The following is an 18886-nucleotide window of genomic DNA, read 5'->3' on the forward strand; positions in this document are numbered from 1 at the left end:
TTTTATATGTGCATTGTGGCCACACCATTGCAAGGAACAGAGATGGATACTGCTGAACTTCTTGCAAGCTGACCAGACCCCATGGGACAAAGTGGCATATAATTAATAAGCCAACAGAAAAGGCATGGGACAGAGAGGCGCTTGGTAAGAAACACACCTCGGCTAGCAGTTTTGGGCAAGAGATGAAAAGTTAGCGTTGTCATTTACATTATTCATAATTAGTAGGGCCTGCCCCATTGCGATTTGATGAGTCAACAACCATTCTCAACTATACCGAGTGTGCATGCATGGAAACCCAAAAGAGAACCTATCCTTTGACTGCTGCATGGATAAATTGCACTTAATTCTCAGTGAGCCTCTTCAAACAGGGCACTATAAGTCAATTTTTAATCACTGCACCCACTTGACTTGCTGACTTCTCAAGATGCAGAAGCAGCAGCCGGCTTGCTCTCTTCTAGAAAGGACTGATCAGAATTTAATTAAGTGGCCTAAATATTCTATAATCTAGACTAAGAAAGGTCTCATCATTGTTGCCGAAAGCACTTAAGCAATTAAGCTTTACCCTGCAATGTTGTCATGTTGGCAACGAGCCTCTTCAGTGACGGATGCCGAGTTTTTACAGGAATAACATCAATTGGAATTATTCATACACTCTGTATATTGTCTTTTCTCTGAAGACCTGTTTTTTGTTTTTGTTTTTGGCACTGGCCCTTTGCTCACATTCTTGGAATATTTTTATGGTTGCCATGAGCTCACAATCCTACACATGGCTGCTAAGAAGCAAGATCTGTTGACTCCAATGGGATTTACCTGCATTTCATTTTAATTTTTGTTTGCATACCTTCTGTCAGGCTGAGCATGACAGGGTGTATAAGGTGCTTCCAATGCCTTTATATTTCACACCCACAAACACAAGGATTACAGCCTAAGAGGAGAAATGGAAGGGGAAAAAGGCTATACTTCAAACCATGACTATTTAAAAAATAACACATGATGTCTGAATGTGCTGCCCTTCATTTAACAGATCACAGCCCCTCCAAGTGTCATTGTTTTCGAGGGACCCCTGACTATTAGGTCCAGTCGTGACCGACTCTGGGGTTGCGGCGCTCATCTCACATTATTGACCGAGGGAGCTGGCGTACAGCTTCCAGGTCATGTGGCCAGCATGACAAATCCGCTTCTGGCAAACCAGAGTAGCACATGGAAACGCTGTTTACCTTCCCGCTTGGAGAGGTACCTATTTATCTACTTGCACTTTGACGTGCTTTCGAACTGCTAGGTTGGCAGGAGCTGGGACCGAGCAACGGGAGCTCACCCCGTCACAGGGATTCAAACCGCTGACCTTCTGATCAGCAAGCCCTAGGCTCTGTTGTTTAACCCACAGCGCCACCTGCGTCCCACTCACTTGAATAGGACATCCCTATTTTTGTTGGAGAAATGTTGGAGGGTATGAGATTATTCATGAGAGAGGCGAATAGGACTTTTGTTCTTTTTTGCTTTCTGTAGTCATAGCCTAACATTAAGTGCCACGCTGGTCATTTAGAGCAGCAATTGAGCACATTCTTCCATAGCTTTTGGGTGTTTAAATTGTCCCAGCCTGATGCCTTAACTTTACTCTTAATGGTTTTTTTTCCTTTTCTTTTTTTAATCTGAAAGAATCTGGGTTAAGTGGTCCTTGGTGCCTTCCGTGTGAAATACCTGAAAGCTTGGCCTTTCTCTTGCATTTTAGAAATGCTGTTGTGCAGATAATACATATTTTGAATTAAACACAGATTGTGCTTCTTTTCAACCTTCAGCTAAGGAAGTCTACAGATGCCTTCCTGCCTATGTGCTACTCTCAAATGAGTTTATCTTTGAATTATTTTATTGCCATGATGCAAGTTGATCTGGGAACGTGTTCAGAGAATGGTGGAAAAATACTATAATTTTAATCTTCACAATGTAGTGAAATAGGTTAAATTGGGCTGAGTTTCATGGATAAGTAAGGGATTTCGTCTTGGGGTTCTGTTCTCCTGTTCCCTGGCTAACATCGGGTTGCCATATTTCAAAAAGTGAAAATCTGACACAAAAGTTGTTGGCCCTTTATTGGGCAAACCCACAACATGGGTTGCCATACATCTGATGTGAACATGGAGAAAAGTCCCAAATGATGAAGAGCAAATAAGACATTAGGATAGTTTTGGAGCTAAAACCTTTAACCTATGAGGCTCAATGGAACCAAATATCCATCCGATGGGGGAGCAATTCAATGCAGTTGGCCTTATTTGCATTTCCCAGGAAAACATGTGGAGAAAACAGCATATTAGTGTACATTATGGAAAAACACATAAGAAATGTGCATATCTAGAAAAATGGGCACTAAAATGCCAATGAATACTTGAGAGGACTTTAAAAATAAAATAAAAACTGCAACCTAATGTGGCAAGTTGAACTTAAAGCGGGAGCGGGATATGAAATAGAGAGAAACTGAACTTTATTGATTTGTCCATCCCTTGAAATGCCTTTTGAATCTTCTCCTGAAAAGGTTGGAGACATCAGTCCATTTACCCCAGGGGTTCCCAAACTAAGGCCCGGGGGCCGGATGTGGCCCAATCGCGTTCTAAATCTGGCCCGTGGATGGTCTGGGAATTAGCATGTTTTTACATGAGTAGAATGTGTCCTTTTATTTAAAATGCATCTCTGGGTTATTTGTGGGGCCTGCCTGGTGTTTTTACATGAGTAGAATGTGTGGTTTTATTTAAAATGCATCTCTGGGTTTTTTTTTTGTGGGGCATAAGAATTCGTTCATATTTCCCCCCCAAAATATAGTCTGGCCCCCCACAAGGTCTGAGGAACAGTGGACCGGCCCCCTGCTGAAAAAGTTTGCTGACCCCTGATTTACCCTTTTATTTCCAATGTAGGGCTGGCATACGTTCAGGATACTGGGATTTCAAAGGCGGAATTGACGTCTAGGGGGAATTTTTTGAAAGGCAGTGCTTGTCCTGGATCTTAGGCAACTTTCAGGTTTTCCTAAAAAATGAACAAACAAACAAACAATTTGGGGGGCTTCCTAGTTTTTACTTTTTGAAATATGGCAATAGAGAAATGTATCTCACTATCTTTCAGAAGGATGTAAAGCTAATAGCTTTTAAATACAGAAATTATTCATGGTCTTATTTTACTCCAGACAGATAGTCAAAATATAATCTCACAATTAACTGCTTTAATTTTGCAGTGATTAATACGTCTGACCTAAAAGCCACTCTGTTGCAGGAACACTTAATAATTTACACTGAGTAGTTGGAAGGACGTCCAAACACCAGTGTGGCTCTAGCCATAGCTGTGTGTTCACTATGAGTATGGAAAGAAACAACGCCATTCTCCTCCGGTGCAAATTCTGTCAAAGCAAAATTTATTTGAGGGTCACAGGACCTCTCAGCCTTTTACTCTGTCTCCAGCAGTGTCTATCCACATGACTCCAGAAAGTTAAAAAGTAAGATGTAGCCATCCCATATCATTTGCTCCCGGTATCTGAAAACATAGGTATGCTGCTTTGGAACATACAGGTTCCATTCTTAGTTTCCATAGCTAATAGTCACCTATAAAGGTAAAGGTAAAGGTAAAGAGACCCCTGACCATTAGGTCCAGTCGTGACCGACTCTGGTGTTGCACACTCATCTCGCATTATTGGCCGAGGGAGCCGGCGTACAGCTTCCAGGTCATGTGGCCAGCATGACAAAGCCGCTTCTGGCAAACCAGAGCAGCACATGGAAACGCCGTTTACCTTCCCGCTTGGAGCGGTTCCTATTTATCTACTTGCATTTTGACGTGCTTTGGCAGGAGCTGGGACCAAGCAACGGGAGCTCACCCCGTCACAGGGATTCGAACCGCCGGCCTTCTGATCAGCAAGCCCTAGGTTCAGTAGTTTAACCACAGCGCCACCTGGGTCCCTAATAGTCATCTATAGCTCCTCTCAACTGTAGTAGCTAGTTTCTGAGAGGTATCTGTGCCAGTCTCTCTTGCATAGCTAGCCTGGTGGGGGAAAAAAGAACCATATTGTTATAGACTAACAAATCCATTATGGCATAGTATCTCTCCCCCACCCCCCCGATTGGAAGAGCAGCTCGGTTGGGGGGGGGGGAGGTTTTCTTTTAAGCAGACAAACGGCGGCAGTGAAAAAGGCCTTACAGCACACAGGCCCCAGCTAGTCTTCTGCTCCTAGTTGCAGCACTGAGCATGTCTTTTTTTTTAAAAAAAGAACTTTTTAAAAAATTGAGGGAAAGAGACAGAATCCTGTCACTTTTGTAGCTTGACTTTTTTTTTCCTAAGGAAAACAGCCACCATCCCTTTAGGCTGTCTTCATTGGGAAAATATTGCAGTACCTTCACTGGGATGTTGTTGTTGTTGTTGTTGTTGTTGTTGTTGTTGTTGTTGTTGTTGTGTCCTTTCCCCCACTTTGTCATATTCTATATACAATAAGCCTGCAATTTATGCAGGGGTCATGTTCCTTCTGCCTCTTTATGAAGTTTTAAAATGCCCTCTTTCTTTCGCCAGTTTCTTCTGGCGACAGGTCGGTCAGTCTCTCAAGCTGTCTTTCACTGTCTGACAAATAATATACAGTACCATGAGCCTTAACATTAGTCTCTGCCTCCTTGGCCATCTCCTTTCAAGGCGGCACCACGTGGCTAGCTTCTGTTTCCCTTTTCTAATCTTTGCAGAAAACAAGCTACCTTTCAAAGTCTTGCTGCTAGGTTGTGTCATGTTGTTTAGTGTCAGCTTACTTCCTGACCCAGTTTGAAACATTTGGAGGAGCTCAAGTGGCCATTAGCAAGCAATTACTTATTCCAGGGCTCCTAAACCAGAATACAGTACTTGGAACTTTTCAGATGAGTTTTAAGAGAAATAAAAATTTCTTTCATTTGTTCAGAATCTAAAGTTAGCGAAGCCTAGCACTGAACTTGGGTTCTACTTGACTTCTTTTCAATTAACTCTTAGATAACTATGTACTGTACTAGTTATAGCATTTTAAATTTTTGCTGGTCTCAACATTTCTGCTTTTTCCTTCCTCCCGTACTGTGTCCTAAGTCACTGCAGCAGGGTTGGCCAATGGTCTACCTCTTTGCTCTTTGATTTTTCTGCTACTCTTTCTCTGTCCTTGTTTCTTCCCAGTTTGGAACATGGCCAGGGGCGTACCCAGGATCAAAACTGGGGGGGGGGCAAGCCATGGTCGTTCAGGTTGTGACATTTCAGCACGGAAAAGGCGAATGAAACCAAGATTTTAAGAAAATTATATATAATTATAGGAGAGGCAACTCTGGCTTACTTTCCTTTTTGGAAAAGAGGTTCAGAGATAAAATAAACCAGCGATTGGAAATAAAGCAACTGGGGAGAATTGGACGCGTACAAGTCGGCATGTGCATGCGCGCATGGGCAGCCCAGAAGGAGCGAGGTCTCACCATTGCAGGGAGAGCAGCCCGGACGCCCCCACCATGGTACAGCTGCCCCACTGCTCATGTGGTCGGCTGCATCTTCTCCGTGACAGCTCTTCACGCTATCATCTCCTTTGGATGGAGGCGAAGCGGGCGTCTCGCACGGCGGGGAAGGAGCACTCCGCCTCGACCATTCGCTCTGTCCTGCTTCTTTCACTCCCTATCCAGTGCTGACATAGATTCCTCTACCAGTCGCTAGGTGGCTCTAGATACTTCTAGGTTTTTACACCATTTCAGTGTGGTAAACAACTGATTATTCGCCATCGCCCTACCTAATTTTGTTTCATTTCATTACTTTATAACCATTTAAAAAAAAATTCCTTCTAGGGGGGGCAGCTGCCCCCCTGCCCCTCGCTGGGTACGCCCATGAACAGTTGATGTCAGAAGTGCACAGTGCTGAATTTCTTCCCACATTTCTTTCAATTTCTGGAAACAGCTCCTCACCAGGCAGACTTTCTTCTTCTTCTAGAGACAGTTATTTGTCTAATAAGCCACTTGATGCTATCTAGATAAATGCTGGGAAGGTAAGCAGCACCTTGGTCAATATTTTAGTTTTGCAAAAGCATGTCTTTTTTCTGAAATTGGTACAATTTAATGTAAGTATGTAGCATGGATTCCTTTCCTGTAAACAAATTATCTTTTGTTTAAAGGCCCATTTGCAGATGATCAATATTTACTATTGTAAGATCACATGTTTTAACTGCTCTCCAAGTACTTCATATACAGCAGGGGTGTCAAACTCAAATTCATCGGGGGCCGCACCAGCAGTTTGGTCACCCTCAAAGGGCCGGTTGTATCTGTAGGACTATGTGTCCACTCTTTATTATCATAAATTATTGTCACTGCATTCAATTATTACTGTTTTTGTAATAATGTAAGTAATAACTAGCTCTGAAAGCAGAAACATAGTCAGAATAATGGCAAGTAGATATTCAAATGTACAATTATTGTACAATTTATTGAAAAATGATTTTTGGTAACTGCACTGGGTGGTGGAGGCTCGCTAGGGTTTCATGCAGGACCTTTGCAGAGCTACTAGTACCTGGAGATGCTGGGGTCCTTCTGCATGCAGGACAGATGTTCTGCCAGTGAGCCACCACCCTTCACCAAAGGGACTGGCTGAGGTTGACTCACTGGAGCTGCTCTCCTGGTTCCAGGGTTTAAGGGCCAGAAGTATAAAGCAGCATCCTATGTTTCTGAGGAGAGGGAGAGGGAGGGTGGGAGGAAGAAAAGAGGGAGTGGGAGGGAGAGAGGAAGGAAGGAAAGAGGGGAGAGAAAGAAGAGTAGGAAATAAGGAAGGGAATAAAGAAGGAAAGAAAAAGAAAGAGGGAGAGAAGACGGAAAGGGAGAAAGAAGGAAGGAAGTAGAGGGAAAGAAAGAATAAGAATGAGGGAGAGGAAGAAAGATGGGAAGGACGGAAGGAAGAAAGGAAGGAAGGAAGGAAGAAAAAGAAAAGAGGGAGCAGGAGGGAGAGAGGAAGGAAAGAGGTGAGAGAAAGAAGAGTAGGAAAGAAGGAATAAAGAAGGAAAGAAAAAGAAAGAGGGAGAGAAGACAGAGATAAGGAAGGAAGGAGAGGGAAAGAAAGAAAGGGAAGGGGGGGTCGCCGCCTTGATTCAGCGCCAGAAAAGAGTGCGAAGGGACCCAGAGTTGCACGTCCGTGAGGCTGAGCCGCTGCTGAGCTCACGTTCATGAGGCTGAGCCGCGGCAGGAGGAGGAGGAGGTGAGGCAAGAGGAGGCGGAGGTGGCGGCTTGCCGGGTCGGTGCCCGGCAGCGCCGTGCGGAGAGTCCCGAGCCTCTGGGACGCAGCAGTGCTCTGTAGCACTTTGAATCCTCCTCCTCCTCCTCCACACGGCGCTGCTGGGTGCTTTGTCTGTGCTGCAGCAGCAGCAGCAGCAGCAGCCGTTTCCAGGCGCCGAGCCGTGGCAGGAGGAGGAGGATTCAAAGTGCTACAGAGCACTGCTGCATCGCAGAGGCTTGGGACTCTCCGTGCGGCGCTGCCAGGCACTGACCCGGCAAGCTGTCTCCTCCTCCTCCTGCTGTGGTTCGGGGCGCTCCACGCAGCGCGGCTCCGGTTGCCTTTCTACCCCCTCCGGCCCCAGCTGTTTGTCGGCGCTTTGTCGGCGCGGTGCTTCAGCAGCAAGGTCCCGCTGCTGGGTCCCGCTGGCTGGGGCGCTCGGCGGGCCACATGATGAGGTCTGGCGGGCCGGATTTGGCCCCCGGGCCTTGTGTTTGACACCCGTGATATACAGCATAGAGGTGTACAAAGCTGCCTCAATCTTTGAAAACAATATTTATCATTAGGAGCAGATACATCCTTATCAGATTCTGGGTCACGTGTCCACTGTAGTTATGCGGCGAAACTAGGCCATAGTGCAAGGTTTGGCACACGATAGCAGAGTTCAGACCCAGGGATAATTACAAGCTTATCTCGAGCTATGCAGCAGGTAATTTTTGCAGCAGAAATGATTTAAAACTCAATCCGTATATCCTCTTCCCTCTTTCATCTCCCTAGGAGACACAATCAATCCCAATTCCACAGTGTAAAATAAACATTTCCACCTTGTGGGTTGGAACACTTGTATTGCACTGAGTAAAACGAGAGTGAAGACCAGCTGAAGAAAAAGGGTGGGCTTGGCGGAATACGACAGTATAACACATTCCTAAAGTAAAATGCATGAGAAATGTGGACTTAAAATCCACTGGTGCCAATTCAAATCCTGTTTATTTTTAGCTCATTTTGTGTTGTACATGAAGCTGTCATTGCTAATGATGATGAGTGACTGCCTTTGGAGTGGTGTATGAGAGGACTATCCAGCCATGGATGGTGGGGTGGAGGATGGGGTTGTGGCACTTACCTGACCTCCCAGCAGCGAAGTTACTGCTGCTTACTGGGAGAGTGGGAGGGACAAGGAAGCAAGGCCCTGCCCTGCAATTGCACACCCTCAAACATTTGTCTGATGAAAATAGAGACATCCTATTCAACAACAACAACAACAACAACAACAACAACAATTTATACCCTGTCCATCTGATTGGGTTTTCCCAGCCACTCTGGGTGGCTTCCAACATACCGTATATAAAAACACAATAAAACATTAAACTTTTTTTTTTAAAAAAAACCTTCCCTATACAGGGCTGCCTTCAGATTTCTTCTAAAGATTGTACTTATATCCTTGGCTCGGGAGTCACATAACTCCATACCCTCCAACATTTCTTTGATGAATATAGGGACATCTTAAGGAAAAATGGGACATTCTGGGATCAAATCGGAAACCAGGACGGCTTCTGTAAATTTGAGAATGTCTCTGGAAAATAGGGACCCTTGGAAGGTCTGCAATTGATAGGATTTGATTCTTCCAAAGATGGACTGAAAATTGTTTTGAGTGAAGTATGGCCACCCCTGGACACTGGAATCACATCACCCTCCCTATAGTATTTGCAGGTGGTTTGTGAAAAGCCATTGGTTCACCATCCTTGATGTAGATACCCCTGAGCAAGATGGACCAATTTGGTGTAAGGCAATATCCAATGTTCCTAGTTCTATAATCTTTTAGCTGTGGGTCCCTGCTTTATCAATCTAGTGGCCAGAATGCTGGTAAGATTTACATGATGCAAGACGTAAAGCTAACGGCAACATGGTTAAACATAAATTATTCTTCTTATTCTTATCAAGTGCTTCAGGTGGTTAACAGTAAATGTGCAACAAGACACAAAGAAGTCATCAGCATTTCACATGTCTCTTTCAATGAGGAAGCAGCCTTGGTGGCAGGGCAAGCCCAAGACATTTTGGCACCTGAGGCAAATCACAAAATGACACCTTCTTGGCCAGGAAAGAAATGGTGAGTGAAGTTACAGTATACACCAGGAACAGGGGGGGGGAGGGTGAAGATCTACATTGGGAACAAGGTGAGGAGGATCAAATCAACCTTACCAGATGGGAATCAAAAGCCCCTGTGGGTGGGGAGTGGCCCACTTGGAATCATGCTGGGTGGGTACAGACCCCAGAAGCCCTACCCCAGGGGAGCTGTGCTGCTTTGCCAGCGGCATTCCCCCCCTTCTCCCTTCATTTTGACAGCTCGGGGGAGTCTTGGGAGTTGCGAGCAGGCAGTACGCTGAATATCTGCCATTAGCGGCTCGCTCTGCTCCTGTGGGCGGCTCGCTGCGCCCCCGGCTGCAGGGCATGTGTCACTCCACAGAGAGCCAGTGTGGTGTAGTGGTTAAGAGCGGTAGACTCGTAATCTGGGGAACCGGGTTCATGTCTCTGCTCCTCCACATGCAGCTGCTGGGTGACCTTAGGATAGTCACACTTCTCTGAAGTCTCTCAGCCTCACTCACCTCACAGAGTGTTTGTTGTGGGAGAGGAAGGGAAAGGAGATTGTTAGCCGCTTTGAGATTCCTTAGGGTAGTGATAAAGCAGGATATCAAATCCAAACTCCTCCTCCTCCTCCTCCTCCTCCTCCTCCTCCTCCTCTTCTTCCATGCACCCGAGTGGCTATCCTGCACCTGGGAGGGCAGCCTCCATGCCACGCACCCCTTGGGAACGCACCCGCCCTGGGCAGTGCGGACATATGCTCCGCCACTGAGGAGAACAGCAGCAGCTTCTGTCTGCCAAGAGACTGCTGTGGGGGCAGCATTGTACAGTGGCCTCTCAGCAAATAGGAGGCACTGCTGATGGTCTTCCTCCAGGAGACGGCAGATCTCCAAGGAGGGTACCACAGCTATCACTGCCACTGCCACTGGCAGTGGCGGTGGGCAATGCATTCCTTGGCGGCTGGATCTGTTGCCCTCGTGGATCCTGCTGCCTGAGGTGGTCGCCTCATCTTCCTTCATGGGTGGGCCAGCCCTGCTGGGTGTACCGCCCCTTCTCTCACGCAATCTGTTCTCTTTATAATTAGAATTGGCTTAAATAGTAAAAAGCTTAATCTCAATTCGCAATAAAATGCACCTTTGTGGATACTTGAAAGGTGGACCTCCTTCATTTTTGCCCAAGAAAGCGTAGCAATAGAATCCACCACAATTGGTTATCTGAGGAACCCCAAAATGGGGGATGTTCCCATTTTATTCAATATCAGATTTGAATCTAATTGAATCATTTCAAGGAATGCCACACAACCTCTCTGTAATTTACTTCTTTGTGCAATAAATATTGCATTTGCTTACAATAATAAATGCACCAGAGCCTACTAATTGGCTCTCTTTCGAGATATACCCAGACTGATGGTTCTAATTAATGTTAATGAAATAGCCAGATGGTGTTTAGAATCAATGGTAAACTTGGAAAGTAAAAATGTGAATTCAGGTCAATACTGTACTGGCTTACCACAGATGTAGTTAATATTTCAATGGTGACATGCAAAGGCTTCTATTCACCATTACCATTACCACCACCACCACCACCATTAATTTTATTATTATTTAGCTCCATTTAGGGACGCGGATGGCGCTGTGGTCTAAACCACTGAGCCTTAGGCTTGCCGATCAAAAAGTCGGCAGTTCAAATCCCCGTGACGGGGTGAGCTCCCGTTGCTCAGTCCCAGCTCCTGCCAACCTAGCAGTTCGAAAGCACGTCAAAGTGCAAGTAGATAAATAGGGAAGGTAAACGGCGTTTCCGTGCGCTGCTCTGGTTCGCCAGAAGCAGCTTAGTGATGCTGGCCACATGACCTGGAAGCTGTATGCCGGCTCCCTCGGCCAGTAAAGCAAGATGAGTGCCGCAAACCCAGAGTCGTTCACAACTGGACTTAACTGTCAGAGGTCCTTTACCTTTTTAAGCGCCATAAATTATGAATTTCTCTCCATAAAATCTCAAAGCAATTTCACAATAATTTCAACAACAAAAACAATCACACAATATCATGTGCATCATGATATTTCTGCTGAGCCTCCCAGCCCACATTTTTCAATATCCTCTGCCTTTTCCTTCAGTCTCCTTGTGTTGCTGTTTCTCTGTCCATTGCCTGTTTGGCAGCGTTCATTTATCCACCTTGCCTCAGGGCTCCCTACTTCTTAGTTTCCTTCCCTTCATACCCCTCCAGTCCTCAACTAGCTCACAATGCTATGTTTAGCCTTTGATATTGTAATCCCAGTCAAACTGACATGCCTCCTTCCCCCCACAGAGCGTAGACTACGGATATTCTGACAGGTTTGTTCCCCAAGTGATTGAAAAGTCCACAAATATATTATGTTGCCATATGAGCTCAGCCAATTGCTCTCAGAAGCTTCCACATCACGAGTACAATGCAATATAGATTCATAAATAAAATAAATGGCAATGGCACATGTGATAAACTTCCAAGAAGTTGCAAAGGGGGTGTTCAAATATGGTTCTCTTATATATCACTCTCTCAATTTATGACTGCAACATTGGTCTGAATCACACATCTAAAAATGTAGGAATATTTACATGTGGTTAATTATGGATATTGGATGTACTTGATCAATGTCTCTCAATGCCATTCGTGCTGGTGGCTCCATTTGATCACACTGCCAGTCATTTTAATGATCATTTTGTACAGTTTTATAGTTTATTGTAGACATTTCTGTACACCGCCATGTTATATTGTATGAGCTTGCAGCATATAAATAGTCTTATAAATGGGATTTACTTCTGAATATACAAGCATATGATTGCATTGTAAATAAATTTCTCAGTGGGAGGGCTTCCCTATATCTCTAAGGAAAAAGGCCCTTCTTATATACTTCCAGATGCTGAATCTACACTGATCTGGAAAACTCTATTAAAACACTATAAAAATATAGCTCCCAATGCAATTTCTCAATGGCATATGATCACTGCTGTACAGTATCCTCTGGCGTCACATTTTTATAAAGCATTCTTAACATAATTCACCAGTGTAGATTAGTCCATTATTTTATTTGTGGGCCGCTTTCCCATATTTCCTTCCTGGGATATAATCCAGGATGCTGGTTCCTCACTATGGTTTCTAACCAGGACCATCAACATTTGCTCTGTGTGACATCTAGAAAATTGCACAGATTTGTAGGTGCAATTGTTGTTTGGTTATCCTGATAAGTGCTTGGGAGGTATAGAGTTGAATCATAGAGTTGAAAGGGACCAGAATGGTCATGTAGTATGGACCACAACGGACTTCTAGTCCAACCCCCTGCAGTGCAGGAATTGTTTGTTCAATGTGGGGCTTGAACCCACGAACATAAGATTAGAAGTCTCATGCTCTGCTGACTGAGCCAATGGATTCCTGACTGAGCCATTGGATTATGTACACTTATGCGCCATAAAGAACGATTGAAAGCAGATATTTCAGCTGGATGCTAGTCCCCATGATTTGGACATGCCTAGTTTTCACCAGTAAGGGACGCGGCTGGCGCTGTAGTCTAAACCACTGAGCCTAGGGCTTGCCAATCAGAAGGTTGGTGGTTCGAATCCCCGCGACGGGGTGAGCTCCTGTTGCTTGGTCCTAGCTCCTGCCAACCTAGCAGTTCGAAAGCACTCCAGTGCAAGTAGATAAATAGGTACCGCTCCGACAGGAAGGTAAACAGCGTTTCTGTGCGTTGCCTTGGGTTCGCCAGAAGCAGCTTAGTCATGCTGGTCACATGACCCGGAAAAACTGTCTGTGGACAAACGTCGGCTCCCTCTGACAGTAAAGCGAGATGAGCGCCGCAACCCCAGAGTTGTTCGTGACTGGACTTAACTGTCAGGTGTCCTTTAGCTTTACCTAGCTTTAACCAGATTGTGCCCAGGTCTGTTGCATGTTGATAGAAACTTTTGCATCCTCCTTATCTCTCTAGCCTGCTTTCTATAGGCTTGGCTTTGTTCCCCTTCTGTTTATGTATTGTGCAATTACCTGGCCTTGTGTTAGATAAGCTTATGTCTGCATGATGCAAGATAACAGAAAATAAAATGTACAGTTTACAGAGGTGTGATAATAAGGATATACATCAGGAATAGCCAGCGCAGAGCTGTTGGGATTGCAATATGTTTGGGACTACAACTCTTGTCAGGCCCAGCCAGCATGGTCCGGGATGCAGCAATAGCCGGCAGGCACCCTCTGAATATCCTTTATGAACACTCCTACAAAATCCCTATTTATCTCAATGAAGCTTGTAGAAGAAAAGTTCCAGGTGAATTGTTCCATTTGAGATATTTTCAGTTCAGGTAGCAATAATAGGAATAAAATTACGAACAATGAACATATAATTATAATGACTGATTATTAACAGTAATATCTACTGTCTGGTCAAATCTAGATCATGAAGAGCAGAAAAAGACTTGTGCAATCCTCACTCTGAAGGTGACCTTTGAAAATACATATTGGAATGCCAAATTCCATAGAGCAGCGTTCATCATTTTATAGCTAAAATGACATAATATGTAATTTAATACATATTAAACATTTCATCTTAAATGACTCATCTCCTGCCTATGGGATGAATCATTTTTAAAGTGCTTTGGATTCTCCTGTCACGCTGATGCAATTAAGTATTATACTACCGTTCTAACTATTCTTTTGGGATATGTCCAAAAAAATCTTGGAACAAGTACAAAACATGCAATGTTTCTTCTCATGGCACAAGGATGGTTTGTGGATCTCAACAGTGGTTGTATTGCGGCCTCTGCACGGATCTCAGGAGAGCTGCCTCCTGGGCCAGCATAGCAGCCATTTCTACCAGTAAGGTTTAATGGGTAGAGTGGGCAAAACAGCATAGGGAGCTGTTGTAAGTGTCAGTCACCTACAGAGGCACAATGGTGGAATAGGTAGGGCCATGTGTCTTTCCTATTTCCTCCTCTATTCATTTCAGCCAATTCAAGAGATTGGCTATTTTGAAGGAGGTACAAAAATACAAAGAAAGAACTTACTATTATTAGAGGAAGGGCTTTAGCTCAGCGGTAGGGCACCTACTTGTATGCAGAAGCTCCCAGTTTCAACCACCGGCATCTCTAGGTAGGTCTGCATGAAATCTTGGAGAGCCAATACCAGTCATTGTAGGCAATGCTGAGCTAGACAGACAAATGTCTTAAGCGGCTCAGGACCACAATACCTCAAGGACTACCTCTTTCCCTATGAACCTACCAGGACCCTGAGATCATCTTCTGAGGCCCTCCTTCGTGTGCCTCCTCCTCGAGAGGTCAGGAGGGTGGCAACACAAGAACAGGGCCTTCTCTGCAGTGGCTCCCTATCTGTGGAATGCTGTTCCCAGGGAAGTTTGCCTGCTGCCTTCATTATACACCTTTTGGCGCTAGGCAAAAAATGTTCCTCAGTTATGATGTTTACTTGGGTGGCTTTTGACCTTACCTTCCAAGTCCCGGACTGCAGAATCCGGGACCGGCAGCCGTGTGACACCGGAAGTTGTGTCGACATAACTTCCGGTGTCACTTTGCCCTTCTATGGGCACCAGAAATGGCCGCCCGGGGATTATTCTTTTTAAAGTTGAAAAAGTCACCCTAAACTGCTTGGAGGAAGTGTTGGTTACAAATATAGCAAATAAATCTTATATAAACTTATATAGGATAAGCCCTGTTTAGGGAAGTTTTTTATGTTTGATGTTTTATTGTGTTTTAAATATTCTGTTGGGAGCTGCCCAGAGAGGCTGGGGAGGCCCAAATGGATGGGCGAGGTATAAGTAATAAATTATTATTATTATTATTATTGAAAAGCACATGTTGTTGTAGTATAGAATAAATTTGTAAGCATTCTATGTAACCTGCTTATATTACCTGAGGATAAACAGCTTTCACTTTCTAGTTATTTGACAAGTGTTGCTTTAGACATTGTTCATATAGGGATACATTTTCAGATCTAAAAATGCAATGAAAGTATATATCATACGATATCACATTATTTCGTATCAAATGAAATCAGCCATAGACTCCAGATCTAAACACAACCAGTCTTCTAGAGCAGAGAAGAAGCCAACCTTAGGAAAGAGGGAAAATGTTGACTGGCTTGTGGGAGAAGTTATTAAGTGAAATGGAAACAATATATACAGTCAAATTCATACGATTTCTATTCAAAATGCATCAATGATCTTGGACTACCATAATAAATTCATAGAACTGATTATTTGCATGGCAATGGTCAGCTCTTGACAGATACACAGGGCTTGTTCTTCAGGTAAGACAGAGCCACTATTTCCCCAGCAAATCAAAATAACCTTTGGATTAAACGGACCTATTCATCTCTGAAGAGCATGGGACTGGGATATCTCCCATGCCTACATGCTATAACCCGTTTCAGCAGGTGCTCCTTGGCAACTCTTTTTGTGACATATTGTCTGGTCCAGAGGTTAAATAGAATTAGAAATATCCAGGACCATCATGGAACGCAGACCAGCCTTCCAACTGTGGAGTTCTGGGCCTGCTAGCTGGGTTTGATGTGCAAGAAATATTCTGCTCCTGCTTTGTATAGACACCTCAGGAGGCTACGGTGACTTTTCCCAAGTAGAATTAGTCAAAGCCGCTCTGACCATATATATCTTTTGCCTTCTGTTGTTCCTCTAGAGATGCCGCCTGTTGTTTAAAACACTAATTGGAACAAACAAATGCATCAAACAGACAAATAGTGATTGTCTTAGACATCCCAAGGGGGTGCTACAATAGGCTATTGTATGTTTCTCCACTTTTGGGTTTTACACCACAGCAAAGTCAGGCACTAATAGTCTCTTAACTCATCATGTTATTGTTATGGCAGACATAGAGAAAGAGATTAATTACCATCCTAACCTTCCAACAACTGTGAATTTCATGACAAACTAGCCTACTGACCCATCTCTTGCAAGTGATCTAGAAATTACATATAGGTTTGGATTAAACTTCAGAATGCTTTGTCTTGCGTGAAAAAACTCCAGTAATTACATTACATAATTAGTTAACTGGTACTTCAAATGTCTCTTGTTCATACTGTTAATTGCTATACCTTGTGGAAACTCTCTTGATATTATCATAGTTCCATATAATAAGAACATACATACGCTATTCTACTTTTGAGCTCAAATCTTGCAAATATTTATGTATGTTGTATGTGGTTGTAGAATGACAGCCTTCATGTTGCACTTTCAACAATACTTCAAAACAGTGGCGGGGGGGGCAGAGCAGGCAGTGGCAGGGCTGGCACGCATCCTGGGGGCGGGGCACACAGCCTGCAGGGGTGTGGTGCGTGTCCTGGGGGCGGGGCGCACCGCCCGTAGGGGCGCGCCGCCCAGCGCGGGCGGGAGACCAGCCGCAATGGCACCCCCTCGGGACCGCGCTGCCAGGGCAGTGCACTCCCCCCCCCGCACTCCTCTTCCTCCACCAGTGCTTCAAAACACACTGTTATCACATAATTCATGAAAATAAATGGGGCTTCCCCTTCATGGATCACTGTTGCTGACCTTGAGCCAGACATCTTGGAGAGTGAAGTGAAATGGGCCTTAGAAACCATTGCTAATAACAAGGCCAGTGGAAGTGGACTGCAAGAAGATCAAACCTATCCATTCTGAAGGAAATCAGCCCTGAGTGCTCCCTGGAAGGACAGATCGTGAAGCTGAGGCTCCAATACTTTGGCCACCTCATGAGAAGAGAAGAATCCTTGGAAAAGACCTTGATGTTGGGAAAGATGGAGGGCACTAGGAGAAGGGGACGACAGAGGACGAGATGGTTGGACAGTGTTCTCGAAGCTACGAACATGAGTTTGACCAAACTGCGGGAGGCAGTGCAAGACAGGAGTGCCTGGCGTGCTATGGTCCATGGGGTCACGAAGAGTCGGACACGACTAAACGACTAAACAACAACAAATGGGGCTTGCAAAGGGGAAGTTCCTTGAGGCTGTTAGTTCCTATGAATACTGATCATTTTACCTTAGTACATTCATCTGAGAAATACCCCGGTGGCATGTCTCCAGGGTGACAAGGCGGGGCCCCGCCCCGGCGGTGTGAGCAGCCATCGCGCAGCCGCATCCGCATGTAGATGATCCTCCGTTCGCGGCTGCAGCTGTGAGCAGAGGATCCCGCCCCTCCCAACCTCCCTCCCTCCCCATCTCGCCATAAGCGGCTCCTGCTTTGCCGCTCTACAGCAAGCCGGGGAGGGAGGGAGGGGGAAGGACGAGAGCCGTGGCTCCTAAGAGGATGCAGCTTTGCCAGCGCCCCGGCAAAGCAGCGTTGGGGTGACAAAAAAAAATTCGGCACCGGGTACCACCTGGGCTTGCTACGCCTCTGCCTCGGGAGGTACACTCCACCGTCTCTCGAGAAAGACAGATGCCAGCAATATAGGGTTGGGAACAATAAAACAAAGTAATAAATTTATAGAGAGGAAAAACAACTATGTATAAAAATTACAAAATATAACAATGGATTAAACAAATAACAAATTAAGACCTTCATTATAAGACAAACAAAGCTAAATGACAATGAGTATTAGTGAATTTTTTCCAAAGAAATAATCTTTGTGACACCGTTGTGCAGAAAAAACAAGTTGTAAAAATACAATCTAGAGCTGTCTTCTGTATCTGTCTTCCGTATCTCCTGGGTGTGTTTATGACCCTTTGCACCCCATCCTCTTGCTAGAACTAGGAGCACTTATGAGAGGAAAATGTGGATATACTACAAATTCCTCCAGAAGCTTTGACACACCATATCCTGCAGTTAATAAAAAAATTGCTATAGCCGGAGGCTAGTTTTGTAGAAACTGTAATAGTTGCTTGTTCCAGTCAAAGTGGATTTGGAAAAAAAAGAAAAATCTGACATCAGCAATACTTCATATAAGTCTGTAGTTGAGATATTTTAAAAATTAAAAACAAATTCTTTAATAAAGATTGTGCACTGTTTTCACATGTTTCTATGAGCCATAGGCATGCAGCGTCCTTTGGGTAACAGCACGGTTTGTTCTCTCTGTCAGTTTAAAGTGTAATATTCCTATCCTAGGACTCAGCTACCGTACATTTTGTTGTTTAGTCGTTTAGTCGTGTCCGACTCTTCGTGACCCCATGGACCAGAGCACGCCAGGCACTCCTGTCTTGCACTGCCTCCCGCAGTTTGGTCAAACTCATGTTCGTAGCTTCGAGAACACTGTCCAACCATCTTGTCCTCTGTCGTCCCCTTCTCCTAGTGCCCTCAATCTTTCCCAACATCAGGGTCTTTTCCAAGGATTCTTCTCTTCTCATGAGGTGGCCAAAGTATTGGAGCCTCAGCTTCACGATCTGTCCTTCCAGGGAGCACTCAGGGCTGATTTCCTTAAGAATGGATAGGTTTGATCTTCTTGCAGTCCATGGGACTCTCAAGAGTCTCCTCCAGCACCATAATTCAAAAGCATCAATTCTTCGGCGATCAGCCTTCTTTATGGTCCAACTCTCACTTCCATACATCACTACTGGGAAAACCATAGCTTTAACTATACGGACCTTTGTCGGCAAGGTGATGTCTCTGCTTTTTAAGATGCTGTCTAGGTTTGTCATTGCTTTTCTCCCAAGAAG

This window comes from Zootoca vivipara, chromosome 10 (genome assembly GCF_965207765.1).
Source record: "Zootoca vivipara chromosome 10, rZooViv2.hap1.1, whole genome shotgun sequence".
NCBI classification, from domain to species: Eukaryota; Metazoa; Chordata; class Lepidosauria; order Squamata; family Lacertidae; genus Zootoca; species Zootoca vivipara.